Source organism: Vicugna pacos, chromosome 9, assembly GCF_048564905.1.
Source record: "Vicugna pacos chromosome 9, VicPac4, whole genome shotgun sequence".
In the NCBI taxonomy this organism is placed as follows: Eukaryota; Metazoa; Chordata; class Mammalia; order Artiodactyla; family Camelidae; genus Vicugna; species Vicugna pacos.
The window spans coordinates 31,453,718-31,470,719 of record NC_132995.1 but is presented as its reverse complement, the minus strand read 5'-3'; the positions used below and the strand labels follow the sequence as shown (position 1 = coordinate 31,470,719).

General features: G+C 43.8%; 1 non-coding gene across 1 annotated transcript; it reads right to left on the bottom strand.

Moving 5' to 3' along the window:
* Positions 1 to 8,001: 8,001 nt before the first annotated feature.
* Positions 8,002 to 8,134, bottom strand: LOC116281975 (U11 spliceosomal RNA). The gene has a single exon (XR_004191449.1). It is a non-coding gene; the product is annotated as a U11 spliceosomal RNA (small nuclear RNA).
* Between the last annotated feature and the right edge of the window lie 8,868 nt (positions 8,135 to 17,002).

The window sequence follows — 17,002 nt, the reverse complement described above, 5'->3', positions numbered from 1 at the left end:
CCGCAGCACAGAATGATTTGATCTAAAGTATCAACTGTTTTGCTATCGAGAAACTCTATTTATTTTTATATTTTTTTGTACTGTGATTTTGTTTTCTTTAAATTTTTTTTTAAATTGAAGTATAGTTGCTTTACAATATTATATTAGTTTCAGGAGTACAACATAGTAATTCAATATTTGTATAATTATATTTCATTTAAAGTTATTATAAAATATTGGCTATCTTCCCTGTACTGTGCAACATATCCTTGTAGCTTATTTATTATATACATATTAGTTTGTACCTCTTAATTCCACTGGTTTAACCACTGGCTTATTCTCTGTAAGTTTGTTTCTGTTTTGTTATTTTTATTTGTTTCTTTCATTTTTTAGCTCCCACAATAAGTGATAACATACACGACTTGTCTTTGTCTGACTTACTTCTCTAAGCATAATACACTCCAGGTCCATCCGTGTTGTTACAAATGGCAAAATTTTATTCTTTTGAATGGCTGAGTAATATTCTACTATATATATATATATACCGCATCTTCCTTATCCATTCATCTGTTGATAGACATTTGGGTTGCTTCCCCGTTTTGGCTACTGTAAATAGTGCTGCTATGAACGTTGCAGTGCATGTATCTTTTCGAATTAGTGTTTTCCTTTTCTTCGGGTATACTGGCAGGAGTAGAATTGCTGGATCACATGGTTGTTTTATATTTAGTTTTTTGAGAGATCTCCGTACTGTTTTCCATAGTGGCTGCACCAACTTACATTCCCACCAACAGTGTAGGAGGGTTCCCTTTTCCCCACATCCTTGCCAACATTTGTTGTTTGTGGTCTTTTTGATCCTGACAGGTGTGAGGTGATACTGTATTGTGGTTTTGATTTGTGTTTCCCTGATGATTAGCAACGTTGAATATCTTTCCATGTGCCTGTTGGCCATCTGCATTTCCTTCTGCCCATTTTTTAATTGGATTGATTATTCTTTTTTGATATTGAGTTCTACGGGTTATTCATATATTTTGGATCTTAGCCCCTTATCAGTCATACCATTTGTATGTAAAGAAATCCTCCTTTAGAGCAAAGGAAGTGGGTGTGGTGGTATATATGATCCAGATGGCCAGGTGGTCAGGTATAGCTGTGCAGGCTGTGCACAAAGCAACTCCACTGGGGGCTAGTCACACTGCCTCTGATGAAAACGGGCCTCCTGGAGTTGTGCACTGCAACAGCCCTGCAGGTAGAGGGGAAAGTACAAGCAAAGGCCCAAAGGCAGGGCAGTTTGTGTGTGATTTGGCTTGAGCATAAGATTCTTGGAGGGGAGTGGAAGGGATTGAAAAGTTAGGGTTGAGCCTAAGGGCTAGGACTTTGTTCTGTGAGCACTGGGGAGCCATCAAAGACTTTGGAAAATAAAATGAAGGGATCTGGGATGTGCTTTGGAAAGACTCAGTGGGCAGCAGTGTGTAACAGAGATCGATGGCATCCTAGGGAGAGAAAGTTAGAGAAGGAGAGAGGCCGTGAGATGGGACACCAGCAGGAAAAGTGCTCCATCACTGGTGGGGTCTGCCTAGGGAAGAAGACACAGCCCAAAGGTGAATTAATGGGGTAAGGAGGGAATTGAGGCTGTCTGTGTAACGACGGCCACCATCTCCCGCTCCCTCTGAATAGACCCCAAGTGGGGCCTCCTCCCTGGACTTGATCATAAACTAAGCACTCTCACCTGTAATGTGTCCAGTCTTCCCTGAGGCTCTGTTTTTACATCATGTAATAAACGAAACATTGTTCTTTAACATCATAATAATTTCTTCATTTATGGTGACAACAAAACCCAGAGAAAGAGAAAGAAGAATAGACTTGAAAACGTCGTGAGGGTGACTCTCCAAGAGCTGAGAGCAGAGATGAGGTATCAGCTGTCAAGGTGAAGGGACGGTGATCTGGAAGCCATTCCGGTGAGCACCTGGGTGGCTCACATGCAGGGTCAAGTACACTAGACTGAGAATTAGCTGTGTGGGGTCCTAGTCTCTCCCAGCTACCTCGTGTGGCTGTGGGCAGTCCCCATCCACACCCTGGCTCCTAGTCTCCCCAGCTTTAAAGTGGCTACTTCTCCAACTTATTGCAATGAAAGTCCATATAATGGGTAAAAGTGGCGATGGACTAATCAGTTACGGGGTGAAGATCTGCTGGTTTTATTTACTATTATTAAAATGTATTTCCTTGGTTGATTACTTAAAAGGCAGTACAGTGTGGATGCCAAGCAGGTAGTCTTTGGAATTGCTTTCCGATTAGAAACCAACACTGCTCCGTAGTAAGTGGGTGACTGTCAGCTAAAGAGTGAAAATTTCCGTGCCTCAGTTTTCTAAGTCTTTACAATAGTGGAGAGAATAGTACCACCTTGTAGAGTTATTCTGGAAATGAAATGAGTTAGTAGGTATAAAGCATTTACATAGTAGCTGGCAGAAAGTAAATGCTCAATCAAACATTTGATGTACTGATCCTTATCGTTATTTTTTTCACAAGTCTTTTCTCGGCGCTTTTGCTTTAGGATTTGAGAGGTGGTCCTTACAGACCAGTTGGTGTGTCCAGTGTAAAAGATACTCAGCCAATTAAACACAGGAAATGACTCTGGCCCAGTCTCTCCAGAAGGTAGACCGTCTCTTTATCTGCTGTTTTTATTCATCACCACAATCTGTCTTCTCGGAGAGTTTGTTGAACATGAGGGTTGGTCTTTGGGAGTTAAGTGTTTCCTTGAATCAGACCCATGAGAAACGAGCTGCCCTCCCATTTCTGTGTCTGGCATTTGAGGTGCGGCATGGGGACCTGGTCAGCTCAGAGTGGAAACAGCCATTGACAGTTGAATCACAGCAGGTCTTAGCAGGCCAGAGGGAAACATCTATGGTTATGCCCAGTAAGTATAACAAACTAAAACAGAAAAAAAACCCTAATTTGGACGAAGTGATTTAAATTTGTGTGTATTGATGGAACCTGGGATAATTTAAATGAGGAAGGTGACAAATCTATGTTTCCAGAAAAACATTACCTGAAGCTGCATCCATTGATGTAAGCAATCACAGCGCCCCCTGCAGGAGGAAGCTAGTCACTTTATCTCGCTGCGTGTAAGTCAGGGATAGTGGCTAAAAGTGGTGCTGGACTGACCAATTATGGGGGAAGGATCTGCTGGTTGTATTTACTATGAAAATGTTTATTACATCAGTCGACTGTTTAAAAGCGTGGCTGGACCATAAGTCAATGACAAAAGATGAAATATTTGAACCTACTGTCCAAAGGTTTTGGGAAACCTGGGTGACTGAAAGCTGTCACCGGTCTTGGTGAGATGTAGACAATTCAGAATTGCCTCATGGTCAATAAGAGCCAGCTGTTACCAGGCCCTCCCCTGCTGCATCTCATTTAAATTCACACTGGGAACCCCCTCCCACACACACACACACACCCCGCCTCAAAACTGGGTCCTTTTTGGTAAATCTCATCAGCACTTAGACGGCAAGATAATGCCAAAATTCACCCGGCGAAACTCCAGGGGCTGGCTTTCCTGGAGTCAAGCCCTATGTGGCCCCACCGTGGGGCCATGACCTTACATGGCCACTGGGTGTCGCTGTGCCACTGGGCTGGGCCACAGAGAGCACTTATCTGGCTGTTAAAAAACCTTGCCTCTTAAGGAAAACAGTGGAACAAGACAGTTGGGTGACTACTCAGACAGGCCTTAATTATAATGCAAACCTTGTCAAAAAATACGATGTTTACTGTAGGAGGCATTTTACATGACTAACTTTCACATGCTAGGAGACATTTTAGATCCAGTTTCAAACAAAATAAAAAGAAGAAGAAAAGCAAAGCAAGAGAGAAGCCAAATGAACTTTTGCAATTCTTAATCCCCTAAATGGTGATATTCTGATATGTTATGTGGTTGTGTTGTGGGATGATCAATGCCAGGATGGATTTTGTTTTCCTTTTTTTTTTGGCTCTGACAGCTTTTATTCCCCCCACCCCCTTCCAAGAGCCACAAAAAAATGTTTTTCAAATGAGCACAGGCAAGTTTGTGTCACCCGGTGATTGATTGCTCACTCTGGTTCAGCTTTTGATAATTAAGTTCTACTCTTCACAGACGAAGGCTATCCTGCCAAATCCAAAATACCCTGGAAAATGTAAAATTAGAACCTTATGAGAAAAAGAGATTAAAAGAGCTAAATATATGTGTATGTAGTTTGGCTAAGTGGTGATTGGGGTGGGGTGTGAAGGGGGGGCACGATTTGATAACTGCCCACTAATCTCTATAGGGGCACATGGCAAGGAAGAGGGGGAGCATTTACACACAGGGATGGGGGGAATTCAGAGTAAGGAGACAACTTAAATAAAAAAAGAAGAACATTTAGGACAAGTATCACTATAATAGCCCTGACTGATGGGGGCTAGTACTTCAATTAGGATAGCGTCTCCAAGGGGAAGTATTAGAATTCCAACGCTCGAGACATTTCATATAGGTTTATCCTAGACACAGGCTGGCGGTACTATACAGAGACCAAAAAACCCTCTCCTGATCCCACAGGGGTGGGGCAGGTTTTCTTCAAACTCTTTCTATGTCTGTAAATCTTTCATTTAGAAGCCTTGAGGTTATACACCATTAAATACAATTTGCTAACTGGAATGTTCAGGCCCTCACGACTGGTTCTGAATCATGAGCTGGGGAATCCATGTGACTGCTTCAGAAGTCCACCACGAAATCCCGGCGGGGGTTGGAGGGGGCAGCGTCACAAGCTCGTTGGCCTGGAGGCTGCCATCTTGTTTGGCTGCTTTTGTGGTTCACCCGCTACACTCAGGCTGTGACTGGTGGAAAGCAGCCCGTCCTTTCACCAGGGATCAACACCACCGACCACAACAGGCACCAGAAACAGCTGAGTGATTTATTAGAAGGGACTGCAAAAGATACTTTAAAAGCAAATTCCCTTACCCCGCCATGTAATGTACCAAGGTTGTGGGGGTGGTGTGGAAGGGCCAACAACCCATGTGACCATGACATTCTTGGCAGAGAGCACCCTCTTAGCTGGCGTACTTGAGTGGGCAGGAGCTGGGTTTCACAAACCATTCCTATCTTGAGGACTTCTAGTGTTCATTTGATCGCCCTGAAAGCTGGATCCTTATCTGCCCCGGTAATTTATCTCTTTGGAAGGAGAAAGCAAGGGAAAAGACAGATGCAGTTGATAAAAACACTATTTTGCAGTGTACAATTAGCCTCAGTTAAATGTTAAAGTGCTACTGATGGGGGCTGCCTTTCTGCTGTGAAATTGATATTTTAAACTGCCAGGACTGGAGCTGGTTCTCCCCGGCCCCAACCACTTTCTTCCCTGGAGTGTGGTGGGGCAGGGGAGACACTTAAGTTTGCCCACTGGGAAATTTCTCAAGTCTGGAGGGAGGATGAAGATATGGTCAGGCCAGGCCAGATTGGCTTTTCCTCTTTGCCAAGAAGCTCTTGGATTTTGCATCGGATTTGTGTGTGTGTGTATATGCATCCAAGTGTAAGCCGGCCTTAAGGGTAGTCTGGCCTGACCCTCCGCTCAAGGGGAGAGAGATAGCTTAAACCTGCTTTCTGTCAGAACTCCCTCCCCATCGAGATGGCTTGGTGGGAACCCAGAGATAAAAAATGGGAACTGACTTCTTCCATGGGGCAGGAAAACAAGCAGGAGGAAAAGAGGCTTCCTGCCCCCTCTGTCAGCTGATAAGCCTAACTGGCCAGGTCTGCCTGCTGCATGTTGATTACGCCTCCTGACGAAGCACTGTCGATGGGCACCACGTGGTGTCACCGTGGTGCCCCCCTTGCGCAGTGTTCCCGCCTGTTATTAGGACAGCAACCTCGTCCCGTGGTCTGGCTTCTTAGCATTATAAAGTGGGTCCAAGGTGGGAAGCATGCACTCATCTTGGGGACCGCAGAACAAGTTGATGACTACTCCAGGCCCATGCAGCATGTTACCTCTTTGGGGCAGAAAAGATGCCTTCCTTGGTTTCAGGAAGAACCGAGTTACTAATACTGTTCTGAGTGTGGCTTATGTTTTCATTAAGCCCCAGAATTAAGACGAATGCTGTTCAAGGATCCCAAGCCCATGTGGTCGGTCTGGGGAGCAGGCTGGCATTGGGTACACACAGGCTTTCAGACTGAGATGGGAAAACAGAGGAAGGGGTGGCCATTGGGCTGTCTCGAGCCTTGCAACACTGTGGTTACAGCTGAAAGAGCCTGGACAAGTCGCTTTACTTCTCTGAGCCTCCATTTCCTCATCTTTACAATGGAGATAATAATAGTACTTACCTACAAAGACCGTTGCAAGAATTAAATCACCCCTTCCGCACCCCGACCACACACCCATAAAGCTTAGAGTGGTCCAAAGCAAGTCTGATGCATCTTTGTAAATATTAGGATGCCATTTCCCATCGTCATTCCTCTCATTCCTTCACTCAAGACCAGATTTTGATCTATGAGGGCACTAAGCACTGAAAATATTAAGGATATGAGGACTTGGGTGGGGACCCAAAGCACCTCTTGCTATGTTCTGAGATCATTCTGAAAGCAACATGGCAGCACTTGGTCAACTTAAGTATATGTATGACCCAAGGGCCAGCTGTTCAGACCCTGTGGATAAGCCCCGCGGAGATTCCCACACAGGTCACTGTAAAGAGGAAATACGTTGCATTGTATTTTCTGGTGGTGGAGACTTGGACAGACCATCTGGGTTCATCCTTGGGAAAATTGAGAATGCTCACCATAGAGAATGGAGAAATAGAAGCAACAGACTTAGTAACACACAGCAGTGGGAATCGGGTTTCAGTGGATGGCGTTATCGTGAGAAAGTAAGAAATATAATGAGAATATGCAGTGCGATGCCATTTATGTAAGTTAAATATACACCCACATGAAGAATACATATTTTGTAAGGGGACATGCAGTCATGAAGATAGACTTTAGAAGGACTCCCTGTGGGAGAAGAGCACAGTGGGTATTCATGGGAATTATCAGATAACCAGAGAAATACAGGGAAGTGGCTCTTGTCCAGAGGGATGATGGCAGTGCGTGGTAACTGAGGACAAAATGAACTCAACCCCTTGCCCCCGAGTTCCCAAAAGAGGACTGATTACCCCTACATGTTATGAAAAGTAAAATGATTATATAGTCATATGTTATATATACACATATAACAATGTAACATATTATATATACACACATAAAACTATGAACTAAGTGGAGAAAAGTTTAATAAATCTATGGATTTTCCTCATTTAAAACCCTTTTTATTTTGGAATCATTTTAGATTTATCGAAAAGTTGCAAAGGAAGGACAGTTCCTCCAGACCCTTCATCCAACGTCCCCTAGTGTTAGCATCTTACAGAATTATGGTATATGTGTCATGACTCAGAAACCAACATGATACATTACTATGAACTAAACTCCAGACTTTATTAGAATGTCACCATTTCCCCACTAACATGGAATCTAGGAGACTGCATTACATTTAGTTGTCAAGTCTTCTCCAATCTGTGACAGTTTCTCAGACTTTTCTTGTTTTGCTTGACTTGATGGTTTTGAGGACTACAGGTCAGGTAATTTGTAGAATGTCCCTAACTTTTGATTTTTCTGCTGTTTTCTCATGATTCTGGGTAATAATGTCACAGAGGTGAAATACCCTTCTCATAACACGATATCCGGGGTATATGATGTCAACATTATTTTTCACATGGGACATTAACTTTCAACCACTTATCTGCCAGGTTTCCCCACAGTAAAGTTAAGCATTTCTCTTTTTTTATATTCTATTATTTGGAAATGAGTCACTAAGTCTAGCTCATACCCAACAGGAGGGGAATTAAGCTCCACTTCTTGGAGGGGGTAAGTTTCTACATACATTTCTCAATGCATTTTTTCTTTCTTTCTTTTTTTTTTTTATTGTGGTAAGATACACGTAACACAAAACGACCATCTTAACTGTTTTTCTAAAGTCCTTTTGTTTCAGACTTATAAGTAGGGGCACCAGGACTGACCATCACCAGCTGCCCAAATACCAAAAAATTACGCTTCCGAAATCTCTCGATGTGGATTCTGCATGTAGAGCCATCAAGCTGCCCTCCATGAGCCACTCATGATTAACCACCTTTAAGTGTACAGTTCTCTCAATGAATTAAAAACATAGCTTTATTGAGATATAGTTTGTAGCCCATAAAATTCACCCCTTTAAAGCATAAAAATCAAGGATTTTAATATATTCACTGGGCTGTGCAACCAACATCGCCCCTATTAAGAATCATTTCTTATTCCCATCCTCCCTCCAGATCCTGGCAACCACTGACTCTATAGATTTTCCTATTCTGGATACTTTTTATAAATGGAATCATATAATATGTGGTTTTTGTGACTGGCTTTGCACTTTTCATCCACATCATAGCATGTGTCAGTAAGGCATTCCTTTTTATTGAGGAATATTTATAGTCCATATTCTATTTATCCACTTATCGGTTGATAACTATTTGTGTAGTTTCTACTTTTTGGCTATTATGAATAATGCTGCTATGAATATTCACGTGTAAGTTTTTCTTTTGCGGACATGTTTTCATTTCTTTGGGGTATATTCCTAGGAGAAGAATTTCTGGGCCATATGGTAGCTCCGTGTTTCTCATCTGAGGAACTGTCAAATTGTTCTTCCAGAGTGGTTTCACCATTTTGCATTTCAGCTAGCAGCGTATGCAGGGTCTGATTTCTCCAAATCCTGGTTATGATCTGTCTTTTTTTCTGATAGCCTTCCTAGTGGGGATGGAGTGGTATCTCATGGAGATTTTCATTTGCATTTCCCTAAGGGCTTATGATGCTCGACAGTTTTTCATGTGTTTATTGGCCATTTGCATATCTTCTTTGGAGAAATTTCTATTGAAATCCTTTGCTCATTAAAAAAATTGAATTGCTCGTGTTTTTATTATTGAGTTGCAAGAGTTCTTTATATATGCTGAATACCGGCCCCTTATCAGATGTATGATTTGCACATATTCTCCCATTCTTTTGATTGTCCTTTCACTTTCTTGATGGTATTATTTGCAGCCCCCAAAAGCTTTTAATTTTGATATGTCCAATTTATCTGTTTTGTTGTCATGGTTGCTTGTATTTTTTGTGTCATATCTAAGAAACCATTGCCTAATCCAAGGTCATAGAGATTTACTCCTATGATTTCTTCTAAGAGTTGTATGGTTTTAGTGCTAACATTCAGCTCTGTGATCCATTTTGAGTTAACTTTTGTATACGGTGTCAGGAAGGGGTTTCTTTTGCCTGAGGATGTCCAGTGGTTTAAGTACCATTTGCTGAGAAGATGATCCTTTCTTCCATTGAATTGTCTTGGTTCTCAGTGCCTTCCTGAAATATCAAGATTTCCGCACCCAAACTGTGTGGTGTCTCCACTTTGCCTGCCCTAAGCCCAAGCTGCTCAGTCAGCTTTACAGTGACACTGTTTCATGGAAAGAGCGCCTGCTTTTGGTGGGTTCAGACAGACCTGAACTTGTTGTCTAGCCCAGCACTTACTAACTCCACCTCTCTGGAACATCACTGAACTTCTCTGAGCCTCATCCCTTTATCTGAGAAATGTGAACGGTGCAAGGATGACGGTAGGTGGGGGTGAGAGTGCTTATTCAAGTGCTTTGTAAACTATTAATATGAAGTGCCCTGTTATTTGTTATTGACTGCTCCACAACAAATTACCCCCAATCTTAGTGGGTTTTTTAAAATGGAGGTACTAGGGATAGAACCCAGAACCTGGTGCACGCTAAGCACGAGCTCCCCCTTAGTGGTCTAAAACCGTAAAAATTTACTATCTCATGGTTTCCGTGGGTGAGGAATGTTGGCATGGCCAAACTGGGCTCCTTGGCTGAAGGTCTCTCCTAGGTTGCATCGGAGGTCTTGGCGAGGGCTGTGGTCATCTGAGGGCTCCACTGGGGAAGGACGCACTTCCAGACTTGCTGGTGTGTTGTCAACAGGACTTGGTCCCTCACAGGCTGTTAGCTGGAGGTGCCCTCAGCTCCTTGCCGTGTGGATTTCTCCACTGAGCCACTTACAACCTGGCAGCTTGCTTCATCAGGGCAAGCGAGAAGAGTCAAGGTGTTTACATGATGGAAGCCAGTCTTTTATAACTTAAACTCGAATGATGATCCATCACTTTTGCACATTCTATTTGTGAGAGATCCAACCCACACTCAAGGGGAAGGGATTACACAAAGGTGTGAATGCCAGGAGGTGAGCCTCTGCTCTTTATCTGTAAAATGAGGCTAATAAAAGTATCTTCTGCCTAGAGCTGTTGTGGGGTTAAATAAGTTAGTGTAGGGAAAGTGGACGATGCCCGGGACATAGCAAGCACTCAATAAATGCTATTATTGTAACACCAATATATTATATATTTCCCCCAGTTTATTTAAAAATAGGCACAAAATATTTAAAAAAATATTTCATGTGTATGCCACCCAAAATGACCTTGTGTACCCCAGTAACTCACACATTTCACACTTTCGAAAATGCTTCTGAAAGTTGTGATCTCTCAAGAGAAAATGTGTACACACACACACACTCCGGCAAAAGCAGCAGGAAATCCCAAAGAGGAGATAAAGTAATTGATAGTGGCTTTGGGAAGATACTGACAGGGCATCTGAGGGTGTGTTTGTTTCTGGATTACAGTGACAGAGCAATAAGGAAAAACAGACTCTGTTTATCCTGCTCGATGCCAGCTTCCAGAGAGGCCAGGAAACACATCCGCCCCTATCTAGTGACTGTGTTGTCGTGGGGCCCTCCTCGGTCCCTGTCCTTCTAGCTGGCTGCTGTGACCTGCTGAAGGCCTCCCACTGGTGTGTGTGGGGTTCTGCTTTGTCCATCTTTTTTTGGGGGGGGGCACTTATCTCTGGAGCCTGGATCTGTGCACAGAGTCTGTTTTGAGGCAGGAGGGCGCTGCTTCTGTGGCCTCAGTCACCTGCCTACGGTGGCTAATGGGAAGAATCTGGGCTAAGCTTGGTGGTATCGTTTGTGATTTTTTTGTGTTATTTCCTACGCCTTCTTCAAAAGCACCCTGATTTTGTTCTAGGAGAGCCCACCCTACTTCACTTTTGGTTCGTGGGCTTCAGATTCCTGGGGAGGAGCCTGTGACTGAAGCTAAGTCAGTCAGCTCTGTTCATCCATCTCACCACGGTGTCTGGTTTAGGGATGGGCACATGGCCCAAGTGGACCCACTCAGAACCATCCTGACTCAACACTGGGACCTTTGTTTGTGCTATCAGAGAAGAAGCCCCTCCTCCCCTGAACTGGCACTGGGAATATAGGAGCCCGAAATGGCCAGAGATGCCTGAGGATGGAGCCAACCCAGGGGGAACAGAACCAAGAGACGGATCTTGCTGATATTATTGGAGCCTGAATCACACTGTGCCTGAAGTCCACTATACTCCTGGATTTGTCTTTTGCAAGTTAAAAATACAATACCTGGTTCTCAGACTCACCTCTGGGAAAATTAGTAGTCTCATTAAACCATTCCATTTGAGGAGCTGCTGGCGAATGCTGGTGGGTGCGACTTTAAAAATTGGAAACCAATGTTATTTGCTTCTTAGTTCTATGGAGGAAATTATGGCCACTAGCTACATATGTCACTTTTATAAAGTCTGCTTCTTCTACTCAATACACACATCATCCTTCCTAGTCCAAGTCTAAGAACACCCTCTGGACCTCTTCTGGATTTTCTGAAAGTGTACCTGTGTGGTTGCTGAGGTTTTAAACAAGCCCCAATAACAGCTCATGATTATTGAGTGCATAGGCTACACCAGGCTTGTGCCGTAACTTCACCAGCACCACCTCATTTAAGCTTCAGTTAGTCATGTGAGGCAGATGCTAGGACTAATCCCATTTTACAGATGAGGTAACTGAGTCTGGGAGAGGTTAAGTCATTTATGCAAGGACACATAGGTGGTGAAGACAGGATTCAAGCCCAGGTACTCTGATTCGAGAGCTCGTGCTCTTTGCTGGCTTTATATTGTATTTATTCATCAAAATATCACAAAGCAATGCTGCCTTGCATTTTAAAATTTGATTTCAGTGTCCTTTCACATATCACCACATTTTATCATCGCTACCACTATGGGACACCTGAATTTATCCTCATTTTACAGATAAGGAAACAGAGATGCCTGAAGTTTGGGCAATTCAAGCCCTGACATGGAAAGAATAAACAAGTGGAGCTGGTTCGGTCCCTGGTCCTCTTCAGGGCCGAGGGTTCAAGTCTATGAGACATTAACTGTAATTCACTCACAGGTTTCCAAGAACTAGTTGGGGGTTACAGCATGGTTTTCGACAAACCACAACTATAAATGGACTGTTCGATTATGGATTAGCCTGGAGAAACCATCAAAGATTCCATTTTACTAAAAGCAATCAGCCTTATATCTTTGGGGATTCTAAGAATTTGAAACACTAGTATAAGTAATAGTATTGATAATAGTATTAACAGCCATAGTAACAAAACAATCAGCATGGTAGGTGCTTTTCTAGGATGTCATAAAAATTTGACCCTAGGAAATGCATACGGTGGGGATCACACCCATTTTAGAGATCAGGAAATCAAGGCTTAGAGTTGTTGGGTGAGTATTCTAGGATCACATACCTCACGTGTGATGGAGTCAGGACTTGAACCCCTGCTCCACAGTCTTAGCACTTACTCTAGGGCCATGCTGTTTCCTTCTGTTCACTTCATCTCTTTAACCTTCGTAACCTCCATAACACCCCCCTTTGCTCTGGGATATCTTTGCTGAGGCCCCCCTCACTCCCAAGGAGTTCCACCCACATTCATGAATCCTCATTGTTGCCTTTATAATAAAATCTCTTCGTAAATTTTAACCACTTGGCACTTGATTATAATGTAATAAAAGGACTATAATGTAAATTGATATCTTACATTTATTGTTGTTTAAATGATGAGAGAGAAGAGAAAGTTCATAAAATATTTAAATATTTCTTTTCCCTCGAGGGCTGTGACTAGAAGGATCTTTCCAGTCCTCTCAGCATTTTTTTTCCCTCCCCAGTTTTAGGCATCATAGGCAACTGAGAACATTCCAGTGCTGTTGCTCTGTCTGCAGATACAAGCATGCTATGAAGTGTGGCCTCATTTCTATATGGTCCTTATTGATATGGGCAGAGATTGCTTGGTTTCTGCTAACTCAAGCAAAAAAAACCAGGCAGTTAATCTGAAGACTGTGGAGGCATCTTATGAAATGTGTATCAGTCATCTATCACTGCAGTAATGCTGTGTAACAAAGCAGTTAAATCAACACAATGATTTTCGTTGATGAGTCTGTGAACTGTCAATTTAGGCTAGCTTCAGCAGGGGTGCCCTCCTGGTCTCTGCTCAGCTTATTTACATGTCTGTGGTAGGTGCAAGTCAGTTTATCTAGAACGGCTGTGGCTGGGCAGCCTGGGGGACTCAACTGGGTTCCATGTGTCTTATCACCCAACAGGATAGCTTGAACATGTTCTCACGGTGAAGGTTGAGGGCAACAGCATACATGGAAACACTCCAGTGCTTTTTCAAGCTTCTCCTGAATCATGAGCTAATGTCCCCATGAGTGCCTCATGACTGAGCCCAGAGTCAAGAGTGGTACTACACTTTACATAGCAAAGGGTATGAATACTGGGAGGGGCCATGAATACAACCAATCTACTGTGGTGCCCAAAGCAGGAAGGAGGAGTGGGCTTGTGTGGCTCAGGAATCAGATTGGAAGTTGTCACACACTAAGGCAGCACTCTCCCCTGGCAGCTACTCAACATATTATCTCTACAGCAACCTGAGCATCTTTTCCTCTTGCTTCCACAGAGTGCCTCCTCTGCTGCCTCTGTCCACGTTAGTGTGTGCGTTTGTGTCTTCACTGGAATGTCACTGCCCTGGCTCTTTGTGGGCATCCACATCAGGCACGATTCCAGTACCCTGGGTCCCAAACTCACATTCCTGGGACTGACAAGTGATTGGTTCAACCCAGCCTCTGGAATCGTGACCCTGGCTTGGGAATCTTCATTCTCCCCTGTATTCTTTTGTTAGAGCTGCTGTCACAAAGTCCCACAGACTAGGTGACTTAATCAACAATTAGTTTCTCATAGTTCTGGAGACTATATGTCTTGAGATCAAGGTATCCACAGTGTTGGTTACTTCTGAGGCTCCTCTCCTTGGTTTAGAGATGGCCGTCTTCTCCCAGTGTCCTCACATGTTCTTCCCTCTGAGAACATCTGTGTCATAATCTCCTCTTCTTATAAGGAATCCAGTCATAATGGATTAGGACCCTCCCTAATGACTTAATTTTTAACTTAACTCCCTCTGCAAAGACCCTACCTCCAAACAAGGCCACATTTTAGGTACTGGGGGTTAGGATTTTAACATAAAAATTTGGAGAGAATATAATTCAGAATAATTTAAACTTGTTCCTTTTCTTTCATCCACAGTTTGCTCAGTGGCACAATCAACAACCCATGTGTCCAGGATGAAAACTTGAGAGTCAGTCTTCATCCTTCTTACCCCCCTACCTCTCATCCAATCCATTACCAAACCCAGCAAATACTACAACCAAAATATTGGTCAATTCACTTCTCTCCATTTCCGCCACCCCCATCATCTGTATCCAGATCATCATCCTCTTTCCGGATGCCCACAGGTCCTAGTCACTTTCAATCCCATTGCCCTGTTTCGTTTTCTCCATAGCATTTACTCCTCTGAGATCATCTTCTTGAGTACTTGCTTATACCTGTCCCCTCAAAGCAGATAGCAAACTCCATGAGGATGGGGGACTTTGTCTACTTTGGTTAGTGCTGGATCCCGTGTCTGGCAGTCTACTGAGATTGGTGACTGGTAGGTTCTCAAAGTTGAATGAATGAAAGGGGTGAGTCATGTAATACAAACATGGCAGCAGCCCCCCCCCACATCCTCACCACCTCCTCATGCTTCATTGGTAGGCAGTTCTTTAAAAAAAAAAAAAGCCTCAAAAGGCATTGGCATACAGCCCCAGATGCCAAGTCTGGGTTAAGAACCCAAGGCTCAGGCTGAGCAGAGCCTTAGCCAAGCCCATGAAGTCAGGGTTCCTTGAGGCAGGCGCTGTGTGAAGAGGACGAGGAGTGAGGCAGACCCCGCTTCAACCTACTTCTGATGAATAGTGAGGATTCCTTTGTAATTAGTACAACCACTGGCCTACAATTAGTATGGAAGCCTGTCCTCTAATTTAGTCCACAAAGTGGTCCCAGCAGGACCTCAACTTAAAAATAATTTGTCAGCAATTAGATTTGCAGAATGGCAGTGCCCAAAGAGTCCCTGTAAATACTTAAGAGTAATAAGGCTGTATCCACTTAAAAAATATTCAATAATTCTGCTTTCTCTCTGGCCTGCTCCCCAGTTAATCCAAATGTGTTTATTTATGACGTCTAGGCTTCCTACTTCCCAAAAGGATTTGATGTGGCTTCCATGAAAGGCACATTTCAAATAGAGAGAATGGATTTATAGAGAGAAGAGATCAAGACAACTCCAGGAGGCTCCCTTGTGAAGCCAGGGGGGCAGGGCAGGAGACACAGCAGAGACCGGGGTCTCTGACTGAGGGGCAGAGGGCAGCCAGGAAGAGGGGTGGACATGGGAGGTGGGAGGTGCAGACCATTGGGATCTAAGGATGGGAACTGTCTCAGCCCCACTCCAGTTGTGGTGGGGAGGCTGTACCTGGCAATCTCTACTCCCTGGCCCAGTGTTTGATATTTTCTATTGACCTGTTGAGCCTCCTTCAAAGTGATGTTCCCATTTTGCCAGCGGGTAGCGCCTGTCCTAACCCTCTAGGCATATTCTCCCAAGTGCAGGAGGTGAGGAGAGGAAAGAATCAGGGGGAGAACGGGGGTTGATCAACACCAAGCAAGGCTTATATGTATATAGACCCCGCCCTGTGCCAAATATTATTCTAAGCACTTTGTATGAATTCACTCAATCTTTATTTAGTGATTCTATTATTATCCCCATTTTACAGATAGGGAGATGGAGACATGGAGAAGTTAAGAAACTTGCCCAAGGGCAGCACACAACAGAGCTACGATAGAAACTCAAGGACAGTGACTTCCAGGTCTCAGCTTCTAACTACTGGGCAATACTGCCTCCCTGTCAGCCAGGACACTGTGCTCGGGCGCCCTCACCCTCTAACTGGGTAGGGCTGCAAGGGTCTGACGCCCACCGAGGGGCAGTTCTCACTCCAGAGCTCCCTGCTCAGCTGCCTGGTCTTTGTTGGGCTGCATCACACTTCATCTTCTTCTTGAGCCCAGTCCTGATTCCTCTCACCCCCTTCACAGGTGTTGCTTCTTGAAATAAGCATATCACACCCCAAACTTTGTCTCCACAACAGGGGCGGAAACAATGATGGCGGTGTGGAAGGGAGGACTTTGGCCACGGCAACGAATTCTGCCGAGGAGCACACGATGAGGAAATGAACGGGTGTATCACATCAAATGCATGCTTTTAAGAAAGCCTTGGCCGACAGGAGTGCAGGAGACACCTAAACATTTAAATCACCTTTCTCTATTGATTAAGGTAAATACTTTACTGACTGTGTTAATCAATACCCCTATAAATCCTCCATGTGTGATGGTTTTACTGTGCATTTAATGTTTCTGTCTTTAATTGAGTTACATCCCCCTCAGCCCAAAATGATAAAGTGAAAGTTAGAAATCATCTTGGCTCTGACAAAAATGGGAAGTATTTTTTTTCTTTGTTTAATTGGAAGAACTAAACCCTTTGAACATAAGTCAGCAAGCCCGATTTGGCCACCAGCGGTTGGTCTCATCGCTTTACCTCTCTGGGTCTCAGTTTTCTCATCTGGAGATGGGGTAAGTGGCTGCTTTGCCCAGGAAAGAGCACAGCTGGGAGGGAAATGAAGCTGAAAGGGAGTCTTAATATAAATGACACAAAACAGGGACCTGCAGGAAAACTTAGAAGAATCTTCCACAGTACCC